Source organism: Muscardinus avellanarius (assembly GCF_963383645.1).
Source record: "Muscardinus avellanarius genome assembly, chromosome: X".
Taxonomy (NCBI): Eukaryota; Metazoa; Chordata; class Mammalia; order Rodentia; family Gliridae; genus Muscardinus; species Muscardinus avellanarius.
The window spans coordinates 5,372,797-5,388,311 of NC_137792.1; the positions used below are offsets into that span (position 1 = coordinate 5,372,797).

A 15,515-nucleotide genomic window follows, 5' to 3' on the forward strand; every position below is an offset into this window, starting at 1 on the left:
ACCTTATAAACATGAATTATAGATTTGAATTAAAAAGCATACATAGATAAAAGGTGAAGGTCTTAGTAAGGTGCTAGTGAAGGAGCTAGTGAGATCTGACTTGAAGACTCAAGAGTCAGCAGGAATTTTGAGTAGTGGACATAGCCAAGGAACAACAGGAAGATTTGGTGCCACTTCCAGCTTGCAAACCAGGACTTCCAAATGCCAATGGACTTGTCACTTCAGGGCCGCTTGTTTCCTGGCCTCTCCATCAAGATCCAACACAGGAATGGTTTAATTCATAGTGCAAGTATAAGTACTGTGAGTCTGGAGAAATCCTGTGTGTCAATGGAATGGACACGAGGTATTACCACAAAGCACAAAGAGATTGATTTTGATGATGTGGCTGCAATAAACCCAGAACTCTTACATCTTCTTTCCTTATACTCAAAGGATAATTTGCCACTCCAAAAAAATTTAACAGTCCAGAAACAAAAATGCAGATCAGTCAACTCCAAAATTCCTGCTCCAAAAGAAGGTCTTCGAAGCCACTTCACTCTCATGTCCACTGTCCCGGAGGTTCGCATCACCACTCAGGAGAATGATATGGAGGTGGAGTTGCCTGTGTCTACAAACTCCTGCAAGCAGTTTTCAGTTCCCACTGGCCCCCCTAGGCCCTGCTGCCCTGCAGCGGCTGAAATACCATTGGCGATGGTCAGCGAGGAGTTGGAAGAGCAAGTCCACTCCATCCGAGGCAACTCTTCTGCAAACCCTGTTAACTCAGTTCAGAGGAAATCATGTCTTGTGAAGGAATAGGAAAAAATGAAGAACAAGTGAGAAGAGAAGAGAGCTCAGCATACTGAAATGAGAATAAAGCGAGCCCAGGAGTATGACAGTAGCTTTCCAAACTTGGAGTTTGCCTGGATGATTTGCCGGAGCCAGATGGCAAAAGTGAGGTTCTGAAGAGAGGAGTGAGGATGAAAGAATTCAATTCTAAGAATTAATTCAAAGAATTTTAATTCAAGCATGGAAGAATTGCCAGTCCACTCCCGGGTCCATATCTCTACTGGCTGATCCTGGGTTTATTTCTCCTGTCATATTTATACAATTTCAGGTCAATCAATCCCTCATGCCATCACCACCTGATCTTTCAGAACTTTTACTTTGAATTTTCCATGACCCCAAACCTTGTTGACTCTGGGCAAAGGACAGTCAACTGAGTGAAGGACAGTCAAGTATTCGTTTAGTAAAGATAAGGGGAAAACCTTAATGGCTCCCCACAGTTCACCCTTCCTTATTATATTCAAAGAAGACTGTGCCTGTCTTAGATTGTTTCCTTCTGGTATCAAGGATTACCCGTCTTTGTATAATACAGAGCTATAAGCTGTATATCCTGTCTTAGGTTTCCTTGTCCCAAGGAAATCTTACCCGTCATCGACTACCAGCCTCTTACATAGGGGTACTTTTAAAATGTAAATGTTGCACTTCTGCTGAATAAAAATGTTCTCACTTTGTCCTAAGACAACACTTTGTCCCGAGTCTCTAATAAACAAGGTATTGGGAATATCATGAAAAATAGGTATTTCAGTAAGACATTTTCTCCTCTACATGTTAAATCAGTTTAACAGGGTAATCAAGTTATTGGTGGGCTAACATTTTTATCTTCTTTCCCTGTGTAACCAGGGCCCCACAAAACCACACCATTAACAGCACATTTACTTTGTACTTGACTGCAATACCACGGGTGTCAATGGCAGGCATCCCATCTTCTTGACATTTTTAGAAAAACATAAGGGTGAACAAATTCTTTGTCCAGAATAATTAAAAGTTTCTGTAATGGGTGTAAAGTTCAAAGCACGAAGTCCCAGAAATCATGAGTTGTCACTGAAGACAGTGATCTCCCGTTGTTCCCAAACAGCTGGATGAAGTATGGGATGATCTGGAATGTAAGTCCATGTTTCATTCATCATTGAAGCTAGAGCATCATCAGCATTAATCCTAGAGTCTTCCATTTTTGCTTGATCCATATGTTGCACTAGCCGCTCAGGTATCCACCGTGCATTATCTTCATCCTGTGAGAAAACACAAACATGCCCTCGTCCCCATATTAGTACAGGGCCAGGACCTTTCCAAATTCCTATGCAAGGATCTTTCCATTTTACTAGGGCAAAATTGTTTTTGGAGGATGGATGCCAATATCTATCTGCTGCTGTGCGACCAGTTTTGTCAGCATTCAAGAAATTAAGAATAAAAAGAGCATGATTTAAATAGTTCAGTGGTGAATGGGGATATAACTCCCCCTTTTTATTTATTTTCAAAAGTGTTGTTTTCAAAGAATTGTGGGCATGTTCTAGAATGCCCTGTCTTTGAGGATTATAGGGTATACGTATAATATGTTGAATACTATATGTATTACAAAATAATTTAAAACCATACTAGTATATCCTGAACCATTATCAGTTTTAATGTAGGTAGGAAGACCTAAGAAAGAAAAACATTTTAAACAATGGGAAATCACATGCTTAGCAGCCTCCCCAGTTTGGGCTGTAGCCAAAATAAAAGCTGAAAAAGTATCAATAGACACATGAACATACTTTTGCTTACCAAAGGTGGAAATGTGCATAACATTCATTTACCATAGATTATTGGGGACCAATCCCCGTGGATTTACACCTAAATGAGGAACAGGCAAATACTCTGGACATATAGGGCAGTGTTTAACAATTTGTCAAGCTTCTCGAGTAATTTAAAACTGTTTACGCAGACCAGCACTATTTTGATGATGTAAAGAATGTGATCGCTGAGCCTGTTCCAACTGAGAGGGGCAGACTAACTTTGTATCATCGTTAGCAATTTGATTACCTTCTGCCAAAGGACCAGGTAGGGCAGAATGTGCTCCTATGTGCCCAACAAAACAAAGATGCTGGTGTGATAAGATCTGAGTTTGAATTTGAAGAAATAAGTTACCTATCAATTTATTATGCATATCAATATATGGTACAGTTTCCAATGCTTGAAGGGCACTAGCTATATATAAACTATTAGTATATAAATTAAAAGGCATATCAGATAGATATTGAAAAACAGCCACTACTGCATGTAATTCTGCCATTTGAGCAGATGTAAAAGATGTTTGAATTATAGTACTATTTTATTAATTACATAAGATGCCTTACCATTTGAGGAGCCATCAGTAAATACCAAGACCGATTAAGGTATGGGAGTAGCGTGAATTATTTTAGAAAATATAAGAGCATGTTTATTAACAAACTGTAATAATTTATCATGAAGTAAATGATTGTCAATTTCTCCAATAAAGGATGCAAAAGCAATAGCCCATGAAACAGCATTCTGAAAAAGCCATTGTACTTGTTGTTTAGTAAAAGGAACACTAATAAGTGAAGGCTATTTACCAAAATATTTTATAGATTCTGATCTGATAGAACACACCAAGCAGGCAACTAATTCCCAGTATGGCATTAAAACTCTGCTTGGAGTAGTGGGTAAATGTATCCACATTAATGGTCCATCCTGCCACAAAACAGCAGTGGGTGTATGTGCTGATGTCAATAGTCAATGTACTGTTTTCTTTGACATTCATTAGCCAATTCAACTTTTTAAGAGCAGCACATCCTTCCTCTATTGAGATCTGAGGAAGTTGGGTCTGATTCACCTTTCAAGATATCGAATAAAGGTTTTGATTCTCCAGTAGTAATATTTAAAGATGGTCTAGCCAATTTCCGGAAGGTATAATCAAACCATTACTGTGTAATGCAGTTTGTAAGGTAGCATAAGCTGATAATAAAATTCCTTCATCTGTATGTGCTAATAAAATAGCATCTATACAATTTATCATATATACAGGTTTATAGGATTTTCTGACAGTAGCCATAGCCTGTGCAACAAAATTTTGACACAGAGTTGGATTATTCACCATTTACTGAGCACCTTCGACTGATACCTTTGCTCTTTAATTTGTAGATGGAACACTAAAGGCAAATCTCTTACAATCTTGTGGGGCTAAAGGTAGAGTATAAAAGCAGTGCTTTAAACCTAAAATTATTTTATAAGTTTTTTGGGGGATAACTGATGGATTGGGTAGTCAAGGCTGTAAAGCTCCCATTAATTTCATAGTTTTATTAACTTGCCTTAAATCTTGTAACAGTCTCCACTTACCAGATTTTTTCTTAATGACAAATATGGGTGAATTCCAAGGGGAGTTAGAACTTTCTATATGGCTGTAGTCAAGCTGTTCCTGTACTAACTGCTCTGCGGCTTTAATTTTTTCTAAGGTTAGAGGCCATTGATCAATCCAGACCGGTTCCTCATTTTCCAAGTAATAGGATTGCCATGGAGTACAGGCTGGTCAACAGCTACTTCTAAAAATACCCTAGACCTGCTCGAGGGTGTTGTAAATGAAGCTATAAAGGTTCTATAATACCCTGATTATTTATCCCTAGACCCATCTCTGGTAAAAGTCCTTGATCAAACTTTTGCTGTCACTATAGGGCTGGGGCTATAAATATATACACCCATGTTCTGCATAACATCTCGGCCCCATAAGTTAACAGGAAGTCCTGGGATGATATAGGGCTAAAAAACTCCAGTATGGCCTTCCTCATCTCTCCATGTAAGCCAATCACTGCTTTGTTCAGGGTTTTGCGTCTGTTCTATGCCTTTAAGGTGAGTGAGGGAAGAATGCTTAGGCCACTTGTTAGGCCATAAATCAGCTGTTATGACAGAAACATCTGCTCCCGTGTCTAATAACCCTGAAAATTCTTTCCCATTAATAAACAATTTTAATTTTGGTCTTTGATTTCCAATCGCTTGGACCCAAAATGCATCTGATGAGCCAAATCTCCTTTGACCTCGTTTAGATCTCTGAACACTATTATTAGTTTGCACCCGAGGTAGCAATACTAATTGTGCCAGTTGACCTGCATTAATAACAGCTATACCTTGAGGGGAATGTGTCATATTTTTTATTTCTCCTTCATAGTCAGAATCAACTACTCCAGAGGCTACTATAATTCCCTTCGTGGTGACACTACTTTGTCCTAACAAGAAGCCTAGTGTCCCTTTAGGTAACCGACCATAAACACCAGTAGGAAGGACTTGCATTCCCATTCTGGGAGTTAATACTGTATAGGTGGAGGCACAGAGGTCCAATCCTGCGCTGCCTGGGGTTGCTCTGAGTAAGTCCTGAAAGGTTTGTTTTGTTGAGAGTTGTCCTGCTGTGGTACAGCTGTCTGAAGTGCCCCATGTCATTGTTGCTGCGGGGCCTGAGGCGGGCCCCTCCTCCTGTTTCTGACAGGAGCTGATTCCCTTGTGCATCAGTCCTTGATTTACATTCCTTAGCCCAATGCTTCCCTCTTCTACATCGAGGGCATAAGCCTGGGTCTCGTTTATTACTAGCACTCTACCTCTATGGCCAGTTCTTAACCAAATGACCATTTCGTCCACACCCATAGCATTTAACCATATTATTCTTAGGTCCTGATTTTTTATGTTGTTGGAAAAGGATTTCTTGTACAGTTTTCCCTTGTAATGCCGCAGCCATAGCTAATCCCTGTGTATATGCTGGTCCTATATTGGAACATAACCGAATATAATCAGACAGACTTTCTTTCTAAAAGGACATAAGGCTGCTTGACAAACAGTATTACCATTCTCAAAGGCTAATTGTTTTATGAGCAACAACCCTGCTTCACTGTCGCCTATCAATCAACTAGCAGTTTGTAATAACCTGGCTACAAACACCCGATATGGCTCATCTGGTCCTTGTCTTATTTTCGAAAAATTTTCAGTTTTTTTTTTCTGAATAGGGCAACTTGTTCCATGCTCGACATGCAGAAGCATTGGTCTGAGCATAAGAAGCTAGACTAAATTCTAATTGTTGAGCCGTCTCCCTAAATTGCCCTTCTCCTGCTAACATATCAAAATTTATAGGTATTCCCTGAACTACATTAAAATCTGCTATAGATTGGTATTGTTCTGCAAATTCAGACTTCCATAATAAAAAATCATCCCCCCTGATAAACAGGCTCAGGCTATCTGTTTCCAATCAGAAGGACACAAAGACACCATAGAGAGAGATTCTAACTTGGCTTGAGTAAAAGGTGTCGTTGGCCCATATTGAGCAAAAGCCAAAATTAATTCTTTTAATTGTTTGAAAGGAAAGGGTCTATGTCCTCTAATAACACCTCCTTAAACATCAGGGTCTTCAGTAACCGGGAAAACTCTGAATCCTCTAGTATCTTCTCCATTTTCTGCAGCCCGATTTATAGCCACTTGAAGTGGTGATGTTAAAGATAAAGGTCTGGGTTTTTTAATGCTTTGTTTAGCAAATGCTACAGTGGGAGAATTTTGAAGGTTTATATTGCTGATAATAGGAGAATATTGTTGAGGTCCTCCCTTTTCACTATTTGAAGGAGCTATCTGACCTACTCATTTAGTTAAAGTCTCTATGGCTACCTGTAATTGCTTTATACAAAAATTAGGCTCCGGAGTTTCTGGAATATCTGGATAAGCCCCTAACTCATTTCTATGGTACCGAGCAGCTTCCTCAAGCTGCTCCTCTTCTTCAGTATCCTCATCTTCCTTAGGAAGTGAAGGCATAGCGCCTTCATGTTCTATCTTAGTTTTCCTAACGCAAAGCATGTCTCTTAACATATGTACAAAAAAAGACTAATTTTTTGACCCATTGTATATTACAACTTCCATGTTACTCACCGCTCTTTTTCTATTCAGCGGTATTCTTCACTGGATCCTCAGTTTCAGAATGTCCCCATATGGGTCACCACCTGCCAGAGCAAGCCAGCAAAAGTATGGGTTCTGAAGAGAGGAGTGAGGATGAAAGAATTCAATTCTAAGAATTTAATTCAAATAATTTTAATTCAAGCATGAAAGGATCACCAATCCACTCCCAGGTTGATATCTCTACTGGCTGATCCCAGGTTTATTTCTTCTGTCATATTTATACAGTTTCAAGTCAATCAATCCCTCGTGTCATCACCACCTAAGCGCATACATCACGAGCAGGTCAATCAATACCCTCGTGCCATCACCACCTGATCTTCTGTCAGACCTTTTACTTTGAACTTTCCATGACCCCAAACCTTGTTGACTCTGGGCAAAGGACAGTCGCTGAGCAAAGGAGAGTTAGAAGTATTCTTTTAATAAAGATAAGGGGAAAAACTTAATGGCTCCCCACAATCATTAAAGAGTTTTGGACTACTCTGGAATGCCATCCACTTGCTGTGACTGATCCTATCGAAGAGCACAGGATCTGTGTGTGTGTTAGAAAGTGGCCGCTGAATAAACAAGAACTGGCCAAGAAAGAAATCTATGTGATTTCTGTTCCCAGCAAGTGAATCCTCTTGGTACATGAAACCAAATTAAAAGTAGACTTAACAAAGTGTCTAGAGAACCAAGCATTTTTCTTTGACTTTGTATTTGATGAAACAGCTTCAAACAAAGTCGTCTACAGGTTCACAGCAAGACCACTGGTACAGACAATTTTCTTTTTCTTTTGGTGGTATTGGGGTTCCTGGAAACCCTTCTACCTCCGGGCTACACTCCCAGACCTATTTTTATATTCTTATTTGGAAACAGGGTCTCCTGTTTCTAGGCTGGCCTCAAGCTTGCATGATCCTCCTGTCTTTACCTCTCAAGTGTGGGGATTACAAGCTTGTGCCTTCACACCCGGCTGGGTACAGACAATTTTGGAAGGAGAAAAAACTTGTTTTGCATATGGGCAGACAGGAAGTGGCAAGACTCAGATTATGGGTGGAGACTTGTCTGGTAAAGCGCAGAATGCATCCAAAATTATCTATGCCATGGCCTCCTGTGATGTCTTCCTCCTGAAGAATCAGCCCCATTACCAGAACCTGGGCCTGGAAGTCTATGTGACCTTCTTTGCAATCTAAAATGGGAAGCTATTCGACCTACTCAATAAGAAGGCCAAGCTGTGTGTACTAGAGGATGGCAAGCAACAGGTGCAGGTGGTAGGGCTGCAGGAACACCTGGTTAACTCTGCTGATGATGTCATCAAGATGCTGGAACTGGGCAGTGCCTGCAGGACCTCTGGGCAGATGTTTGCCAACTCTAATTCCTCCTGCTCCCATGTGGGTGCCTGTTTCCAAATTATTCTTTGAGCCAAAGGGAGAGTGCATGGCAAGTTCTCTTTGGTGGACCTGGCAGTAAACGAGCAAGGTGCAGACACTTCCAGTGCTGACCGGCAGATCCACATGGAGGGTACGGAAATCAACAAGAGTATCTTGGCCCTGAAGGAGAGCATCAGGGCCCTGGGGCAGAACAAGGCTAACATCCCTTTTCGTGAATACAAGCTGACTCAGGTGCTGAGGAACTCCTTTATTGGGGAGAACTCAAGGACTTGCATGATTGTCATGATCTCACCAGGCATATGCTCCTGTGAATACATTTTTTTTTTTGGTGGTACCGGGGTTCCTGGAAACCCTCCGACTTCTGGGCTATACTCTCAGACCTATTTTGTATATTTTTATTTGGATACAGGGTCTCTTAAGCCAGCAAGGCTGGCTTTGAACCACCGCGATCCTCCTGTCTTCACCTCCCAAGCGCGGGGATTACAAGTGTGCACCACCGTGCCGGGTGTGAGTATACTTTAAATACATTACGATACATTGACGGAGTCAAGGAGCTGAGCCCCCACAGTGGGCCCAGTGGAGAACAGCCAACTCAGATAGAAACAGAAGGCATGGAAGCCTGTTCTAACGGGTCCCTGGTGACCAATTTCTCCAAGGAGGAGGAGGAACTATCTTCCCAGTTGTCCAACTTTAATGAAGCCATGACTTAGATCAGGGAGCTGGAGGAGAAGGCCATAGAAGTACTTAAGAAGATTATTCAGCAAGGACCAGGCTGGCTGGAGCTCTCTGAAATATCCAACCAGCCCAATGACATCCTAGATAACTTTGTGAACAAAGCAGAGTCTGCTGTGGCCCGGCAAGCAAAGTACCTCTCAGACCTGCACGATGTCATCAAGGCCTTGTGCCTGGCCATGCAGCTGGAAGAGCAGGCTAGCAAACAAATAAGCAGCAAGAAAGGGCCCCAGTGAAGACTGCAAATAAAGATGTGTTTGGTTTCACACAGCCTCCTCCCCTCCAGGACCCTCCACAGCAAACTTCAGGCAGCTGGTGGGCTGGGCTGCAGCAGTTTTGGATAAATGTCGAGCATCAGGCATTGGGCCCAGGGCAGTCAGGGTGGCTGTACCACACTCTCCTTTCCTAAGTTGGGTGAAGGGAGGCACTTTTATTTACCTGTGCTTTGCCCTTCTCTCCATCAAGAGGACTACAGTCTGGGTAGCTTTCCCAGGCACAGTGTCGTGCCTGTGTGGACTGGCTGCTGGCAGAGGCTCCCCAGGTTTGTCCTGGTTCTGAGGAGAGAGGAGGAGCCTTTAGTCCAGTTCTCTGCTGGCTCAGGCCTAACTTCCATTACCCTTGGTCCGAATACTTGTATGTCTTTAAGAAAAGTTCTTGGGAAGGCCCTTTTCCTTTACTTGAGGCCCAAGAGGATCCTATTATTTTCTGTTTTATATGCTTCTACATCGTGTCTAACAATAAAGACAAAAAAAAAAAATAAAAAGCATACATAGAGCATGATTCCTAGGAGAAATGAAAACCAATAACAAATATTACAGTATAGCTCGTTTCTTTACCATTTCTTCCTCAAAAACTTTAAAATGTAAATTACAGGAAACAAAAGACATTTTTCTACTATAATAAAAAACCCACTAACTGGAATGGTAAAAAAGATTAGCTGGAATTGTGAACATTTATACGATCAGGAACTAACAGTTTAGAGAATATGGTTAATAGCTTAATTTACAGCTTATGTGTGTTTTATTCATCTGTTAAGGTTCATCAATAATTCATAACATACAACTCATAATAGCTTTATTATTCATATTTCAAAGTCATTTTTATGTGAAATGTGTCAAGGGCAGAGTCATTTTACTCAGAAATGTGTCATCAATAAAGCAAATTTCAGGTAGATAAGATATTCAGTGTTCCTTTAAAATTCTTATACCAAAGTTCAATTTGGCTTTACTCTTTCAGCGGTTGTGGCATTTGGGGACTCTTGTTATTGTTTCAGTCAAACTTTTTAAAAAGTGACTTGAGAATATGGATCTTTTGGGAAATTATTTTCTGTAACTGTCTCTGGAATCCTAACTGTAAGGATTCTCTTGCAATATGGCTTTTCTAGCAGACAGACTCAATAGCATGAAGTCTAAAGTGATCCCAGGCCTGCAAGGCTGGTGTCCTTTTGATGCAAATAACATTCCCCATGCGGGTGCTAATTTGATATGTCACAGGTGCAGAGAGCACAGATTTCCTAGCCCTTCAAAGACATTGCTATTTGAAACCTTTTTAGGGTTTACAAGCCTCTTTCTTTGCTGGTTAAACTCTTTGCGAGGTTAATGAATAAACTGAGACAGCAAGCTCTGGGAATTAGAATAAGCTTGGAAAACACCTTGTCCTCTGATGTGTATTCATGGGCCACCCTGGGCAAGCTCCTTAGCATTGCTTAAGCCTTAGTTTCCTTGTTTTTAAGTGGAGATAATAAAATCTACCTGAGGAGACTGGGCTAAAGGACAAAAGGAAAAATTTTACCTGTAGCCCCTTGAAAATAGCTATTACTGTCTGGTTCTATAACTCAGAATAAGCTTCGTATTTGTACACTTAATCTTGTGTGTGTGTGTTTGTGAATGCGTGTGTTATTGGAGATTGTACCCAGGGGCATTCTACCTGAGTTTATATTTTATTTTTGTGGTACTGGTGGAGTGGAACCCAGGGGCTTTCTACCTCTGGGCTATACTCCCAGACCTATTTTATATTTTCTTTGGAAACAGGGTCTCACTAAGTTGCTGAGAGCCTCACTCAGTAGCTGAGGCTGGCTTCAAACCTGTGAGATCCTTCTTTCTCAGTCTCCCAAGCACTGGAATTACAAGCCTGAGCCACCACGCCCGTCTTAAATTCTTTTTTTTTTTTGGCAGTACTGGGGATGGAACCCAGGGGTGGTGTACCCCAAGCTACACACCCAGCCCTAATTTTTAGTCTTTTGTTTTGTTTTGTTTTCTGAAACAGGGTCTCACTGAGTTGCAAAGGGCCTCACTAAGTAGCTGAGGCTGTCTGCTAACCGCTATCCTCTGGTCTCCGCCTCCGAAATGCTGGGATTACAAACATGCACCACCACGCCCGGCTTTTTATTTTTATTTGAAACAAGGTCTCTCTAGGTTGCTGAAAGTTTTGCTTTATTGCTGAGGCTGTTCTCAAACCTGTGCTCCTCCTGTCTCAGCTTCCTAAGTACTAGGATTAGAGGCATACATCACCATGCCTGGCTCGGAAAGTTTAATCTCAAATAACAAGGTTGAGGACTGAATGCTATTTTTTGAACTTCTCACTATGGGCAAATCTTATGCCCAAAGGGGCTTTATTCAAACTTGCCAATGGATGTAGATAATCATGTCACCATGTTCAAAAGCATTAACTGAACCCAGTTCAACAAAATGTCGTAAGAGAATGTTAGATAACTGCACCCCGCAGCTCTGAATTCATCAGGTTGATTATATCCTGAGTGTTGACATTAAAGTTCCTGGCTGTGTAATAGGAAATTACCTAAGATGGTCTTCCCCTCAGATAGAATCCTAAGCTCAGCTAGTTGTAGTGGCACATGGGAGTAGTCTCAGTACTCAGGAGGTTGAGACTGGAGGATCACAGGTTTGAAGTCAGCCTCAACAATTTAGCAAGGCCCTCTGCAACTTGTTGAGACCCTGTTACAAAATAAAAAATAAAATAGGGAGGGGGTACAGCTGGTTAGAATGCCCCCATGTTCAACCTTAAGTGCAACCCCCAAAAATGAATGAACCCCAGGCTCAGCCTATATATAAAAGTTTCAACTCTTGGCACACAGATGGTGGAGCCTCACCCTGATATTTTGATCAAGGGGTCGAAACTGCAGTTGAAACTTCAAGTTGTTTCATAATGTGCTGTTCTTGTTACTATATTATTAGCAGGTTTCCTATGTCAGTACATATCTTTTACATCATTTTTAAATTGTCCTGTATATAGGTGTGCTGCTATAATTTATTTCAGACTTGTGATTGGCTTCTAGCCCAAGATAGACCTGACATATATTAATACTCTTGCTATTTATAAAGTGACAGTGACTTAAGTCTTGAGTCTTACTGCCCAAGCACAGCTGTGTGGTTTTGTGGAGAGGAGCAGTTGAAAACATGATCATCAGCTTGAACTAACACACCAACTTGGGAGAAGTTGGTTAGCATTTAAGATCTCAGTTCCTACATTTGTTATATCTGAATGTTCATAATATCACCTCATAAGGTTATGAAGTCAGTTTGATCTGAATGTGTAAAATGTTCAGCATAGTAGTAAGCACTCAACTAATTTCGAACATGAAGCAAACCAAACAATAACAAAAAAAACCACAAACAGCAGCAACAACAACAAACAAAACAGAGCAAAAAACAAATGAGCAGCTCCTGCCATCTAGGATCTGGTCAGGCAGACATAGTTGGGCCTGGCTGTTTTTCTATCAGCCATAAACCATGTCACAGAATATGAGAAAAAAACACTTAGTGACTGTAATGGATCAAAACCCAAACAAGACCATTCTATAATCACGCCTGATCACAAGCAAAAATACTCTCCAAGATCCAAAGCAGGTTCTTCTCCAGGCTAACGGGAGTGGCAGCTGCTTCTCTGCCAACTGTAGTTTCAGTTTCAAGCTCATCTTTCCTCCTTTTAGGCAGGACTTACTCAAATACCTGAGTATAAAATCTCTTTCCCTTGACAGTATCCAATCTAGAGCAAAGCCCTGCTTCATTAACCCCTCGTGGATTAACCTGACACAAGCCCAAGTCCTCCAATAAGCCTTTATAACCCCTATTTGATGAGATGCCCACAAACCCAAACCCTCCAATAAGCCTTGGGTGTGTGTGTGTGGGCATTCTGTGGGTTGAAATTTGGGGCATTCTACCTTCGAGTTATACCCCCAACTGTATTTTTTTTTTATTTTGAAACAGTGTCTCACTAAGTTTTGGATGGCCTGATTAAGTTGCTGAGGCTGGCTACAGCCTGTGATCCTCCTGTCTCAGCCTCCCAAGTACTGGGATTACAAATATGCGCCACCACATCTGGTTCCAGCAAGCCTTTGATAACCCCTTTGTGTGGTGCAGCTTCTCCCTGGCTGAAACGAGCAATAAACCCAGCTTCTTCAATTCAATTTCAACAAGTGTGTTCTTGGGCTGGAAGGCATTCATATTCTTATTCTGGAACTCTTTTAATAGAAGTACAAATTAGTGCACTTGGTTTAGCGTTAGAAAAACATCCATGTATTATTTGAAGAATTAGGGCTAGGAGCAAAGAAGCAATATAGGCCATTTATATTTGACTTGAGAGGTAACAATAAGGATAAAAATGCATCACAACCTTTGTAAAAGAATCACTGCAACTTTATCAGAATATTCAGTAACTAGATGGCCATGGTGGCTTGCCTGTAACCCCAGTACTTGAGAAACTGAGACAGGAGAATAGCAGGTTCAAAGCCAGCCTCAGCAATTTACTGAGGTTTTCAGCAATTTATGAGACCCTGTTCAAATAAACAATAAAAAATATCTGGGAGTATAACTCAAAGGTAGGATGCTTCTGGATTCTATCTCCAGCAACACACCCACGTATACACACACACACACACATACACACACACACACACACATACACAGAATATTCAGTAATTGCAAAACACATTATTAAAATGGAGGTCTGTGTTGCATAAGACCATAGACCATAATAATAATAATAATAATAATAATAATAATAATAATAAATTTTAAGGTCATTTGGTTGTGAGGTCAGATATTTTTCTTAACTTTATAAATGAGTTGATTCAGGAATTAATTTAAGCTTGTTTTTAAAATAGAATAGACATTGCCATTAAAACCTTATCACAAATGGTGACTGGTTAACCCCAAACCTATTTACTTCTGAATACATGTGACATTCTATTTCAAACATACCATCCAATGATGTCTACACATCCATGGAAAAACACATTCTCACTGTTGAAGGTCCTACTTGTTAATATCACAAAGAGTAACAAGCTAGATGCCAGTAAAGTAACTCTAAAGCTGCAAAAGATGTGTGATCAAGATGTTTGGGGCTGCACAGGGGTTCATTATACCACATAGCAAGGAGCCTGGAGTTGACCCAGCAGGATTTTGATTAACTTGGTGAGTCAGGGGCATTCGTAACATAGGTGAGCAAGCCATACCTTTGGTCTCCCACATGTTGAGAGCTTCAATGACTATGACCCGCTCCATGATGCCCATGTTTGCTGCAGCACCAACTTATATTCTCATGCAGATCATAACACCCAGGGAGAAAGAGTAGATAAGATGGCCCATCTATTTCTTTTGGGGAATGGAGGGGAAATTTTCTCCAGAAGTACCCTCCTCTCACCTGTTTTCAGGCTATGAAGACTTCTCATTGGACAGAAGTATATCACATGATCATACCTAAACCAGTCACTGCAAGAGGAAAGGGATGACCATGATTGGTTTAGACTGGTACTTCTCAGCTTAACTTACTATTGACACCAGCTGCAACTTTGGAAACAAAATCATAATGCCTGGCAACAGTATTTTAAAACTCTCCCAGCTGCTTCCATTGTATCTGTGAAGTGAATCCTACTGTTTAGCCTGATCAAGTTTCACCTAGGCCTGGCCCTAGTGGGAGGCCTACTCAGAATGTGGGAGGCCAAACGTCTGAACTAAATTGGGGCTCTGCTAGGGGACCTGGTGTCCTGGTGGGGTTTGCCTGTACTCTCAGCTACTTGGCTGAGGCAGGGGGACCACTTGAGCCTTGGGGCTTGCAGGTTAGCCTGGGCAATGTAGCAGGACCTTGTCTCAAAAAAAGGAAAGAAAAGAAAAGAAAGAAATGAAAGAAAGGGCATGGACACAACTGATTGTATCACCAGGTGGACACGAGAAGAGATCACTCTAGGTTAGTCACCCACTGTGTGACCTATAACAAGAAGTAAAATGACTTGTTCCATGGTCATCTCAATCCTGAGATCTTTTGCAAAAACTGAACAATGAAGATAACACCTTGTAAATTTCAGTTCGATAGCAACTTCTTCTGTGGAGCTTTTGCTGACATTGCCCCTCATTTTAGGGAGAAGTAAAGACTGTGTGTATCACAGTAAAAACAGCTTTTAACAGGAAGAAGACTCCAGCTTGCTTGTGTGCTGCTCTGCCATCCTGAAATGTGCCATCTTGGATGCCAGGGGTAATGTATGCATTCTACTCTGTGTGTTTAGCACTCAGGCCTCTGGTAGCCTGATAAATACTTACTGCATGAATGAATTGGGCCTCGGGAGAAATGGATGAGGAACACCTAATATTAATAGTAAACACTTATCCAGTGCTTTATGTCAGGCACTATGCAAAGTCATGTAGACTGAATCCTTATTTACTCCTA

General features: G+C 41.1%; 1 pseudogene across 1 annotated transcript; it reads left to right on the forward strand.

Annotated features, from left to right (window-relative positions):
- The first annotated feature begins 201 nt into the window (after positions 1-201).
- Positions 202-9,073, forward strand: LOC308279447 (kinesin-like protein KIF2C; annotated as a pseudogene). Its single transcript has 4 exons — positions 202-930; positions 7,206-7,487; positions 7,698-8,417; positions 8,618-9,073. The product of its transcript is annotated as a kinesin-like protein KIF2C (transcript).
- The last annotated feature ends 6,442 nt before the right edge of the window (positions 9,074-15,515 follow it).